This window comes from Salvelinus sp. IW2-2015, linkage group LG26, assembly GCF_002910315.2.
Source record: "Salvelinus sp. IW2-2015 linkage group LG26, ASM291031v2, whole genome shotgun sequence".
NCBI classification, from domain to species: Eukaryota; Metazoa; Chordata; class Actinopteri; order Salmoniformes; family Salmonidae; genus Salvelinus; species Salvelinus sp. IW2-2015.
In genome coordinates this window covers 17,436,826-17,450,030 of record NC_036866.1, presented here as the reverse complement: position 1 = coordinate 17,450,030, position 13,205 = coordinate 17,436,826, and the positions used below count along the sequence as shown (strand labels likewise).

Genomic DNA, 13,205 nt, shown 5'->3' with positions numbered 1-13,205 from the left:
CGGGAGGCCCCAGAATTCATGAAGTTTAAAACCATGAACAGAGAGACACTGTTAAAGAATACACAGCAAAGAGCATTGAAGTAGGGATGCTGAAAAATATGAATTAAAAGAAAATAAATGTAAAAAAATGCTTTTTAGAAGAAAAAAAGGGAGTTCATGTTTAAGTTTTTATTCAGCACTGTCAACACTTTTACAAAATGTGCTTCTCCCTTCTTCCACTGTGCTGCAGCTGCAATGAATGAGTAGCCAAATATGTCGATAGGCCTGAGTTTTTATTTTTATTATTAGCAGCGCGTTTGTGTATATTTTAATATAGAGGAATATTTCACTTTCTCTAGTCATGGAAACAACATGAATTTGTGCATGAGGCAGAAATAATGCAATGCGACTCGAGTTTCGCCATCAGGTGGAAGACTGTCCCATCTCTCTGGTCAGGGGTGTATTTATTCTGCTGATTCTGTTGCTAAACAAAGTGGGATTAAAATTGATTTAGTTGTACATTTTTCTGTCATTGATCTACACAAAATACTCCAGAGTGAGAATACAATTCTACAAATAAAAATGTATAACTAAAATATAGTTGTTGCAAAAGTATTCACCCCTTTTGTTTAGGCAAGCCTAAAATAGTTCAGGAGTAAAATKTGGCTTAATAAATTACATAAATTACATGGACAAAGTTTGTGGTCATATGCACATCCTAAGGTGCTGGGCTAATAAAGAATAACTGTAAAGAACAGGAAGGTCTGCAATTCACCGCTTTATTGATGACGTTTCGATCCGAACCAGATTTTCATAAGGTCAAACAGATTGAGTGGTCACATCCAAAATGTACACATTTCTCCTCACATGGCCATTACGCACATGACGCATGGTGGGTGTGGAAACAATTCAATTCACTTTTGCACATAGTCCATCATAATTAATCACAAAAGGTACATATGGTCATAAAGCATTATATACATTTATACAACGGGTGGGTCTAATCCTGAATGCTGATTGGTTAAAACCGCATTCCAGTCAGTGTCTATTCCACAAGTTACCACCGGCTAAATCTATGACTTTAAAATTCCTATTTACTCTGTTCAATCTGAATGCGCAATCCACTGTCATCAGCACAGCCAGGCAATATTTTACTTGATCTCCACTATTAAAAACATCTAAACATTACCCCACCTTTCTTTGAGACTAACATTTAGTTTTCAACAGCAGAGATTTGTATAAACATTGCGGTCTGTCGATCTCCAGCATCCCATAGTCATGAACGTGTCGGGAATCGGGACGAAACTGAAAGACAGGCAGCATTTCTCAGCCAGTCGAAATCATGAATCACCTGGCATCAGTTTTTATGGATACATACAAAGAAATGTCAATTGAAAAAAAATAAAACRAAACGAAGTGCAGCTAGTTTGCAGTCTTTCCAGCTTCAGTTTGAAGTGATTGCGTTAGCTGTGTTGTTGACTAGCTCCTCTGAACAACAGTGTCCTGACGAGAGAGGACATTTTCGATGCCAGGCGAAATTGTGCCTCATTGGTTCATTGTTATGGATATATCCAAATAAATGTCTCTAGAAAACAGCTTAAACAAATACAGCTATAGTTGTTATTTTGGCTGCACTGTTTGACGTGACTGTAAATTAGCCGTAGTTGACTAGCTAGCAAGCAAAGGATAAGATCGTTGCCTTGCCAGAAAGCAATGGAACATTTAGAACGAACGAGTGGGTTTCGTCCATAGATACAGAACAAAAAGACAATGACTGGGTCGCTTCTCTGGCAACCAAACTGATAGAACGAACGACCAGTCGGTGTGGGTAGCAACCCGAGACTTGTGTCGGGACTATATCTTGTGGAAGGATGAAATAGTATGAATAAATTGTCAGGACCCGGTGCGAGAAACAGTCACTAATAATCGTCAGAACCCAGAAGATGAGACAGACACAGCAGTACTAGAGATGGTGGTTTAATTAAAGAACAAAATCTTCAGGCAAAGAAACTAAATCCACAATGTCCAAAAATAAAGCCAAGAGGCACAAAATGGAAATCCTCCAAAATACAAAAGAAACTCCACAAAGTGGTAAAAAACAGCAGGGAAAAACAAACCTCAAAAGACTACTCAAATAATACACAAGAACTAAACCAGAGAACCTCTGGAAAATCCAACAAGATAAATATCTATATAAAACAAGGCTGGGGCTGGGTGCTAACTTACAAACACTGAGCAAGGAACTGAGGAACACACAGGGTTTAAATACTAACAAGGGGATGACTTACAGGTGCAAACAATAATTAGAGCAAGAAAAAACAAAAGGTCAAAAAAGGTGCAATGGGGACATCTAGTGACCAAAACCCGAACAGTCTTGGCCAAAACCTGACATAAATTCATCAAAATAACATTTTTAATAAAAATCATTATTTGAATATGTTGGTAACTGTTAATGGAATTTATATGTTTAAAGTAATGATTAGAATATTCCACCCTGAAACCATATAATTGTATGAAATTGATTAGAATCATAAAATTATTATTCATGATTTGTGTAGTTTTAKTCAGTAAAAGCATAATTAATGATGTGTATAGTTTTAGTCAGAATTAGGGTAAAACAATATATCTGTACAATATATCTTTATAGTTAAACACAGACTGTCTGAGCAAAATTCAGTGCCGACCTTGCTAGGGGCCTCTGAGAGATTTGGGAGAGGGCAGGGAGTACTTCTCACGGCCTCCCTAATCTTGGGGGAGGACAGGGAGTATTTCTCACGGTCGCCATAATCTTTGTCAGCTGGGTAGTGATACAGTATGTGCGTAGGATACCTACTGTTTGTGTGTGAATGTAAGTGCGTAAGGAGCCAGTATGAAATTAATGGTTTTGTACAACAGACTAGCGCTCTCGTGAATAAACATTTTGACTATCAYAGCTGGGCCTCCGTCTGTTTCATTCAACCAGTATCTTACAAATTCTGGGTTGCAGACTGAGTAGTTTAATTGAAGTCGTTAATGAACATTGAGAACATAATTCTCGTAACAGTAACCCGTTGTATAAAAGTGATAATGCCATCGAAGCCTGTGTTTGGAGGATATATTGGCACGATTTGCACAAACACCGGCTTCTCTGGCATTATCACTTTTATACAACACCCCCGGCTAGAAGAAACGTTGTAACACCCGTTCTTGTGTTTTCCCTCTCTGTAAATGTCCTCCCAACAAGTGGCTATGGGCCAGGTTCAGCACTGTAGGCCAAAACGGGGTAGGAACCAACAGCGGCTCCACGGTGACGTCATGGGACTTTGTGTCCTGGTATATAAGAGATGGTTTCTCATTGAAAAATGGGGAAAGGTGAGGACATGAGCAGGATTTACAGGTACCCCATCGATTACCTTGACATTCTGTCTGGCGTTCTGTAGTGTGGGGTCTGCCAGCTGAGCAGTACCGAACCTTCCCCTATACTGTGTTAACTCAGGAGGGAACATGTCATTGGCATCAGAACTTCCAAGCCCTTCGGCCTGCGCTTCCTGTTCCTCCATTTCTAGCCCATTTATCCCCACTGGGTTTCCTGCCTCTTCGTCATTTCCTTCCCCTTCTTCTCCCAGGAGAACTCGAGTGTCGGCTACGGAAGTCGGCAGGTAAGTAGTAACTTGATMATTTTCTTTTCATAGGTCAGGGAGTTGTTTGGTAGCGGTTTCCTTTTCTTTTCACTGGAAAATGTGAAGGATGCCTGGCATGCTCTATTACTGGCACAGCCAGCTCCTTTGTCCTGTAGTCCGTCCCACAATTCTTGAAATACGGACAGTCGCGACCCAGTAGCACGGGGTATGGTAGGTTCTCAACCAACCCTAGGTTACTTCGGAACTGCCCTCTGGTGGTGTTAATCTCTAAATCTGTGGTTGGGTAAGTTTTGGTGTCCCCGTGTATACAGGTGATGTCCATGGTTGCATCGGTAGTTCTCTGCAGCTGGGTTAATAGTGAAGGCATGATGAGGGAGACCAAGCTCCGGGAGTCTAGAAGAGCATCAACTTCCTTCCCTTGGACCTGTACCCGACTGAGGTGCGGTGGGTGGCGGAGGGCTTGGACATGGGCAGAATGAGATGGCAATGGTGTAGATTGGAAATGTCAACCTGCATAGGTTCCTCCTTCTTGGGACAGTTCCTTGTGATGTGTCCTATTTCGCCACAGCAGTAGCACTCTCGGATGTCAGTATCCACCCCTCTATTCCTTGTCTTTGCTTCATGTTGGAAAACACGGTTCTGGCGTCCAAGTTTCCCATCCGCTCTTTGGATTTTCCCTTTCCAAACCCGGGAAGTCTGCAGTTGAGATGTCTTCCTTCCTCYTTCTTTGAGGCCTCCCTTTCTCTCAACAAGGTCCACCACTCCGTCCGCTGTGGTGGGACTGCCCAGGCTGACAACCTTTAACTCGTAAGGTAAGGCAGGGATGTAGTGGTCAATCACTATACTTTCCATGATGTCCCCAGTACTGAGGGTTGTGGGCTGTAGCCATTTTTTTGCCAGGTGGACCAGGTCAAACATGAAATGGTTTCTCTGATCAATAGTTCTGATATTACTCCTGTGTTCTCCTATCCTGCTATGCGTTGTAAGAGCTTGTTTCATTTCTCCTACATAGCATAAACCAGAAATATATTTGATAAGGTATACCACATTTTTTATAGAACACTTGATGAAACCCTGAATCTGAATGGCCTTGTCCGTAATGAGGTGATTGAACATTGTGCTGTGATAGCTGTGCTGTTGTGCTGTGATGCTGTGACAGCCATGCTGGTTAAGCGTATTGGGGTGATTGAACATTTGTTCGTAAAGTTACACTGGGTACATCTGTCACATCTGTAATTACCGTCCGACACATTGTTTAGGAAAGTGCTACATGGTAGCCGTGGAAGATCAGACCTCACCACCATTTGACTGATGTTGGGGTCACGTCTGAAGACTACCTGCTTGGTTTATTTACAAGTATTTTCCAGTTGTGGGTCAGTGCTCAATATGTGCCAGTGTTTTTTAATGACGTGATCGAACTGTTTGCCTAGTGGGGAGAATTGAAAAAAGCATTGGACTCGTTGGTCAGGGGGGCGGTTTGAGAGTGAAGCTGTCATCCTGGGTCATATTTTTTTTAAAGACCCGTGCATCATGCAGCCAATCCTCTGGTTAACCCCACTGTCTAAACCGCCCATCCAGACAGTGAGCTTTTTTGTCATAGTCACTCTGTGTTCTACAGATCTTGCGTATGTGACTGTATTGGCTGATAGGGTGGCTCTTTTTCAGGGGTGTAGGGTTGAAGCTATCTCTGCATAACAGGGAATTCTCATTCGTTGGCTTCCTGTATAGGTCCGTGCTAAAGCAACCCCCTCCCTCTTTATCAAAATGTCCATAAAACTTGTTTCATGCACACCAAAGGTGAAAGTGAATTTCAGATGTTCTCTGCTTGTATTGGTGAAGGAGTGAAATGTATGAAGTTCCTGTGCTGTGCCCTGGAATAGAAGGAATATGTCATCAATGAACACTGGCGTAGCACTCACCCCCTCAAGGCGATGGGTGAGTGCTACAAGCCCCCCGGGGGGCCCACAAGCCCCCTGGAGGTCAGGCCCCCCAGATAGTATATGTACACATCAAAACTGTGAAGGACCTCCATGTTACTCTGGACCTTGGTKTCTCTTTTGAAGAACATATCAAGAATATTTAAAGGACAGTTTATTTCCATCTCCGTAACATTGCAAAAAATCTGAAACTTTTTATCCAAAAATTATGCAGAAAAGCTAATCCCATGCTTTTGTCACTTCTAGATTAGACTATTGCAATGCTCTACTCTCCGGCTACCCAAATAAATCACTAAATAAACTTCAGTTAGTGCTAAACACGGCTGCTAGAATCTTGACTAGAACCCAAATGTTTTATCATATTACTCCAGTACTAATCTCTATACACTGGCTTCCTGTTAAGGCWAGGGCTGATTTCAAGGTTTTACTGCTAACCTACAAAGCATTACATGGGCTTGCTCCTACCTATCTCTCCGATTTGGTCCTGCCGTACATACCTACACGTATGCTACGGTCACAAGACACAGGCCTCCTTATTGTCCCTGGAATTTCTAAGCAACCAGCTGGAGGCAGGGCTTTCTCCTATAGAGCTTCCTTTTTATGAAATGGTCTGTCTATCCATGTGAGAGATGCAGACTTGGTCTTGACCTTTAAGTCTTTACTGAAGACTCACCTCTTCAGTAGGTTTCCCTGGTGGCTTATCCAATCGTTTGAGAATTCTTTGGTAAGGCATGGATAACGCTCGTGATTGGATTGTCTACTCTCATGAACTCATATTATTTTTGCGTWATGTCTCCACTTTCAACAAGAGCCTTCAACTTGTAGATAATCTCATCGTTGACAGTTGCTGATAGAAACATTGTCAATAAAGCAGTGAATTGGGAGCATAAACAGCGTGCAGGCCTTCCTGTTTTTTACAAATAATAGGGGTTGACATTACTACGTCTTTCTCTGTCCCCCATACATACAACATCAGTAAGGTCCCTCAGTCAAGTAYTGAATATCAAGCACAGATTCAACTACAAAGAACAGGGAGCTTTTTGAAACCTTTATAAAGAAGGGGAGTGATTGGTAGATGGGTAACAATAACAAATCAGACATTGAATATATTTTTAAGCATGGTCAAGTTAATCATTATGCTGTGGATGATGTATTAAACCACCCCGACACATCAAAGATACAGTCGTACTTCTGGACAGAGCAGCAGGACAGGAAGGAAACTGCTCAGGGATGTCACCATGAGGCCATTGGTGATTTTTAAAACAGCTACAGAGCTCAATGGCTGTGAAGGCAGAAAACTGRCGATGGATCAACAACATTGTAGTTACTCCACAATAATGACATACATAAGAGTGAAAATAAGAATMAAAATATTTAGAATCAAAATATTCCAAAACATGCATATGTATACAACAAGGCGCTAAAGTATTACTGGAAAAAAAACACAGCAAAGGAAAAGATTTATGGGCTTAAATGCAAAACCTGCTTCAATCTGCTTTACCCACCAGACAATGAACAATAACCTACAACAAAGGCCAAATCTACACTGGAGTTGCTTACCAAGAAGACAGTTAATGTTCCTGAGTGGCCAAGTTATAGTTTTGACTTAAATCTGCTTGAAAATCTATGGCAAGACTTGAAAAATACTGACTAGAATAATGGGCAAATATTGCACAATCCAAGTATGTAAAGGTCTTAGAGACGTACCCAAGAAGACTCACAGCTGTAATCGCTGCCAAATGTGTTTTTATCATGTATTGACTCAGGGGGCTTAATACTTATCTAATCAAGGTATATTAGCCATTATGGTATTTTGTGTAGATCAATGACCAAAACAAATTGCAATTAAATTAATTTCAATTCACTTTGTAATGCAACATGGGGGGTGGATACCCACTGTATAGCCAAGTCACTGGAGGAGAGCACATGATTTACAGTTTGTAAAACACAGCTGGGACACTACATTTTGTATAGGAATTGCATAATGCTTTTCCTCTAAAATGAGAGCTGCAGTAGAGTCTGTTCTCTCTTTCTGTTTCGCACTGCAGTCTATTATTTGAAAGAGAGAAAGCTCAGAAGCATTGACAGCAGACTGTAGATGCCACTGTTGTCTATCTAACTAATGATTTAGCACAAGCCATCTTTCTTCTTAAGTTTTGCAACTGAACTTCACACATGCAGACAAAAGTTTTCAAAAAGTTTTCAAAATTACAATCTTAAAGCATGTCAAAACATGAACATGAGATAAAGACCAACTGTTGTAGAACAATGAGACAACAATGAACAATTAACCATTTTCGAACATTGTAGGCTACCTACTGTAGGGAAAGAGCTGGAGGAGTTACAGTCGACTTAGACATCTATACAGTCAGAGGGATTCTCCTCGCCCGCTATAAGGAACGGGGAGAATCACATCATGCCAATGTGTGTATGTATGTGTGTGTGTGATGTTTGTGTGTGCGTGTGTGTGTGTGTGTGTGTGTGTGTGTGGTGTGTGGTGTGTGTGGTGTGTGTGGTGTGTGTGTGTGTGTGTGTGTGTGTGTGTGTGTGTGTGGTGTGTGTGTGTGTGTGTGTGTGTGTGTGTGTGTGTGTGTGTGTGTGTGTGTGTGTGTGTGTGTGGTGTGTAAAAAGAGATTGAGTGAGGAAAACCGGTTGCCTGATTTAGATTTGCTGATCTGCTCCTACCTCTGTACAATATACGTATGTCGTTGAGTACAATGTCTTCTCTGCATTATAAAAGGCCTCTTTTTTCTTCTTTTTTGTGATGGAAAAAGTACCCAATTGTCATAATTGAGCAAAAGTAAAGATACCTTAATAGAAAATGACGCAAGTAAAAGTGAAACTCAGTAAAATACTACTTGAGTAAAAGTCTAAAAGTATTTTGTTTTAAATATACTTAAGTATCAAAATTAAATGTAAATGATAAAATATACTTAAGTATCAAAAGTAAAACTAAAAGTATAAATCATTTCAAATTCCTTATATTAAGCAAACCAGATGGCACCATTTTATTTTTTATTTTTTACGAATAGCCAGGGACACACTCCAACACTCAGAAATAATTTACAAACGAAGCATTGGTGTGGAAAAAGTCAAAGGGTCTGAATACTTTCCGAATGCACTGTACACACACACAAATACTATATTTTGTCAGGTAATCCAGGAAAGAAAACGAGTAGGCGGCAGGAAAACTTTAGTGAACTATACAGKTTATAATTACAAAGAGTACTTATAAAGGAGCAGATCAGCCAATGACTGACATAACAGTACTGTCAAGTAAATATAACCTCTTCAATAAAGTTTTCCTGCATCATACTGGCCGCTTACTTGTTTTCTTTCCAAGCTTTGGATAAAACAATGATTTGGTAGTGCCCTAAATGTAGCGTGCTGGATACATGATGTTAACATTTTCCAAGTACAGATCTCTGCAATGGCAGAGTATGTGGAGAACATTTTCATTGCTTGTGGAAATTGTCCTGGGTGCTCTGGTCTCTTATGGGAATGTGTAGTGCAGCACAGTTTTGTTACTGTAAACTAAATAGGAAGTAGTCTACTCTGTACGAATAGATGTTTTATTTATTTTTCAGATGAGTATTCTAGTTATGAAGACTGCAAGTCTGAAATGACTGCAACGAGCTGAGATAAAGTAACCAGGGATACTCGGCAGGAACAAATCATGTGTGGTCCTTAATCTTGTAAAACATTATCCAGAGTGAAATATGAGTAAAAGGTTAATTATTTCTGTTTGCGTGCAATAACTAACCCAACATGCAAACCTGTCTGCTATGTAATGGTTGTACAGTCGTCTCAAATAAAACTGTGAAGGACCTCCGCGTTACTCTGGACCTTGATGTCTCTTTTGACGAACATATCAAGAATATTTCAAGGACAGCTTTTTTCCATCTTCATAACATTGAAAAAAAATCGGAAACCTTTTGTCCAAAGATGATACAGAAAAGCTAATCCACGCTTTTGTCACTTCTAGATTAGACTACTACAATGCTCTACTCTCCGGCTACCACTAAATAAACTTCAGTTAGTGCTAAACACAGCTGCAAGAATCTTGACTAGTACTAGCCTCTCTACGCTGGCTTCCTGTTAAGGCTAGGGCTGATTTCAAGGTTTTACTGCTAACCTACAAAGCATTACATGGGCTTGCTCCTATCTATCTCTCCGATTTGGTAATGCCGTACATACCTACACGTACGCTACGGTCACAAGACGCAGGCCTCCTTATTGTTCCTTATTGTTTCTAAGCAAACAGTTGGAGGCAGGGCTTTCTCCTATAGAGCTAAACTTTTATGGAATGGTCTGCCTATCCATGTGAGAGACGCAGACTCGGTCTCGACCTTTAAGTCTTTACTGAAGACTCATCTCTTCAGTATATTTTATGATTGAGTGTAGTCTGGCCCAGGGGTGCRAATGTGAACGGCAAGGCACTGGAGAGATGAACCGCCCTTGCTGTTTGCCTTGCGGGCTCCCCTCTCTCCACTGGGAGAGATTCTATGCCTCCGACCCTATTACGGGGGCTGAGTCACTGGCTTACTAGTGCTCCTCCATGCCGTCACTAGGAGGGGTACGTCACTTTAGTGGGTTGAGTCACTGACGTGATCTTCCTGTCCGGTTTTGTGCCCCCTCGGGCTTGTGTGGTGGAGGAGATCTTCGAGGGCTATACTCAGCCTTGTCTCAGGGTAGTAAGTTCGTGGTCTGTTGATGTCCCTTTAGTGTTGTGGGGGCTGCACTTTGGCAAAGTGGGTGTCTTATCTGGTGTCCTGTGTGAATTTAAGTATGCTCCCTCTAACTCTCTCTCTCTCYCTCCCCTACCGGAGGACCTGAGCCATAGGACCATGCCTAACGACTAACTGGCATGATGACTCCTACCTGTCCCCAGTTCACCTGTTCGTGCTGCTGCTCCAGTTTCAACAGTTCTGCTTGCGGCTCTCTCTCTACCGCACCTGCTGTCTCGACCTCTGAATAATCGGCAGTGAAAGCCAACTGATATTTACTCCTGAGGTACTGACCTGTTGCACCCTCTACAACCACTGATTATTATTCGACCGTAGCTTCTGGTCATCTATGAACATCTTGAAGAACAATCTGGCCTTAATGGCCATGTACTCGTATCATCTCCACCCGGCACAGTCAGAAGAGGACTGGCCACCCCTCAGAGCCTGGATCSTCTCTAGGTTTCTTCCTAGGTTTCTGCCTTTCTAGTGAGTTTTTCCTAGCCACTGTGCTTCTATATCTGCATTGCTTGCTGTTTGGGGTTGAAGGCTGGGTTTCTGTATAGCACTGTGTGACATCTACTGATTTTGATAGATTGATTGATGTAATATATAGGCCTAGTGCCTAACACCTTGATCAGACCGACAGCGTCATTGTGTTTTGGTACACCAGAAGTACATTAATTTCCAATGGAACGCTGCATTAGCCTTGCAGCGTGTGGTGCATACGTATACATCAAATTGTATGTGTAGACTTGACAGAAATAGTAACAAAACGTAAATGTAGAACTTTTGTTGGACACATATCCAGGGATGTAGTGCTGCTGGAGTGCCTTTTTTCAATTTGAGAATACAAGGAGCTGGTAAAAATATCTCAGGAAAAATTATTCTTAAGTGTCCTGCAAGATCACATAATGATGAATGAGTATTTTAAATAACAAAACCAAATATAATAGCATAGCATAGTAGGTCTATAACGTTACTGTTACAACAAAAACACCTAATTTCTAGTGAGATTTTAGGATGGTTAACTGAAGTTGAATAGGCACATTTATTTTCTCATGCGGCCAAAACCCAACAGTGTGTGCCACTAGGCAGGATATGTTTTGATTAAAACAAAATAAATACAAGAAAGGCTAATAGTTTGTTAACACCATCCGCTCTAATTCACTGGTAAAACGTGAAGAATTATCATTCATGATTGACAGTGATGATGGCCTATTATGAAATTAGGTATGCCAAATTCAGTGATTGAGGGTTTTAAAAATATAAAATTGTCTTGAGACAATACGTGTAGGCATAGGCAGATGTTGCAATTGGAGGATGCATTTTATGCATATTTCATTATAATATTCAACTGCTTCTCCAGTTTCAACTGTTCTGCCTGCGGCTATGGAACCCTGACCTGTTCACCGGACATACTACCTTATCCCGGACCTGCTGTTTTCCACCCTCTCTATCTCTCTCTCTACCACACCTGCTCTCTCGACCTCTGAATGCTTGGCTATGAAAAGCCAACTGACATTTACTCCTGAGGTGCTGTCCTTTTGCACCCTCTACAACCACTGTGATTATTATTTGACCCTGCTGGTCATCTATGAACATTTGAACATCTTGAAAAATACGATCTGGTCTTAATAACCCTGTACTTTTATAATCGCCACCCGGCACAGCTAGAAGAAGACTTGCCACTCCTCAAAGCCTGGTTCCTCTCTAGGTTTCTTCATAGGTTCCTGCCTTTCTAGTGAGTTTTTCCTAGCCACTGTGCTTCTACATCTGCTTTGCTTGCTGTTTGGGGTTTCAGACATCTACTGATGTAAAAGGTGCTTTATAAATACATTTGATTTGATGGTACAAACTTTGATTGAGAAATGATGACTTAATTAAAAAATATATTTGCACTCCTGGCACCTAAAAAAAAATAGCACTACACCACTGCACATATCTACTAAAAATGTTGGATTGCATAATGAAAGAAAGTTTGACTGTAGAATGTATTATGCAGCATTGATGCAATGACGCTGTCGGTCTGGTCGAGGCTATGTCTGTAAATGGGGCAAGAGGTACAGGTCCCAAAATCAATGGGCAAAGGCATGCTACAAAGTTTCTTCATCGAACAGTTAAAATGAATGAAGAATAGTCAACATTTAGGACATGTTAACATCCTTTCTATGGAATATATATGCCTATATAATAATACATGTACTGTATATATGAATTCATACATAATAATACATAACATACATAATAAAACATAATTATTCTTTAGATAGGCCCTGTATTAATTTTAGACCCGAATACATTTTTTAAAAGTAATGTGCTGAAATTGAATGGAACACTCACCTACATTAGCCTAAATTAAGCCGTCTGTAGGGGTGCAATCCGTAGCTTCGGACTATCCAATATCATACAGAACTACATWCCAGACAACAGTAGACAAGCACTGTTACAAACAGCGATCGGTAACCGTGACCCACAGATACATAAAACAATGTCGCTAAAAATMGTTTTTGTCGGAGCTGGTCAGTCCCAGTTGTTAGTTTTTGCAGGAATACTTTACCTTCTCCGCTGTGTTGCTGGGCGACGAGACCGCAAKGAGTGAGGAGAGCTCTGAAACTAACTGTTGTATTACATTCACGGTCTTTATGCGAACATCCACTGTCTTCAGAGTGTTAGTTTGCGTAGCCTAAAAAGAGTTTTGAGACGTGGCCATGAGAGCTGCGCCAGGCAGTGCAGACTGGTCTCATAGACTAGACGTAACATAGTAAACGTAAATCCGGGATACAGCCAAGTGTATGGTGTGTTACGTTTGGTATGGTTACATAAGACAGAAGGTTACTTAAAATAGGGTGGTTGGTCAAAGTAGATGGGTGGGCGTATAATGTGAACATCTAGAAASCCAAAGATTGTGTGTTCAAATCTCATCACGGACAACTTTAGCATTT

General features: G+C 41.0%; 1 protein-coding gene across 2 annotated transcripts in view; it reads right to left on the bottom strand.

Annotated features, from left to right (window-relative positions):
* chst6 (carbohydrate sulfotransferase 6) overlaps positions 1-12,977 on the bottom strand; it is a 17,696-nt gene extending 4,719 nt beyond the window's left edge. For both annotated transcript variants that reach the window (XM_023971920.2, XM_023971919.2), the window contains exon 1: positions 12,821-12,977. The gene's annotated coding sequence lies outside the window, so the exon portion shown is untranslated. The remainder of the gene's footprint in view (positions 1-12,820) is intronic.
* Between the last annotated feature and the right edge of the window lie 228 nt (positions 12,978-13,205).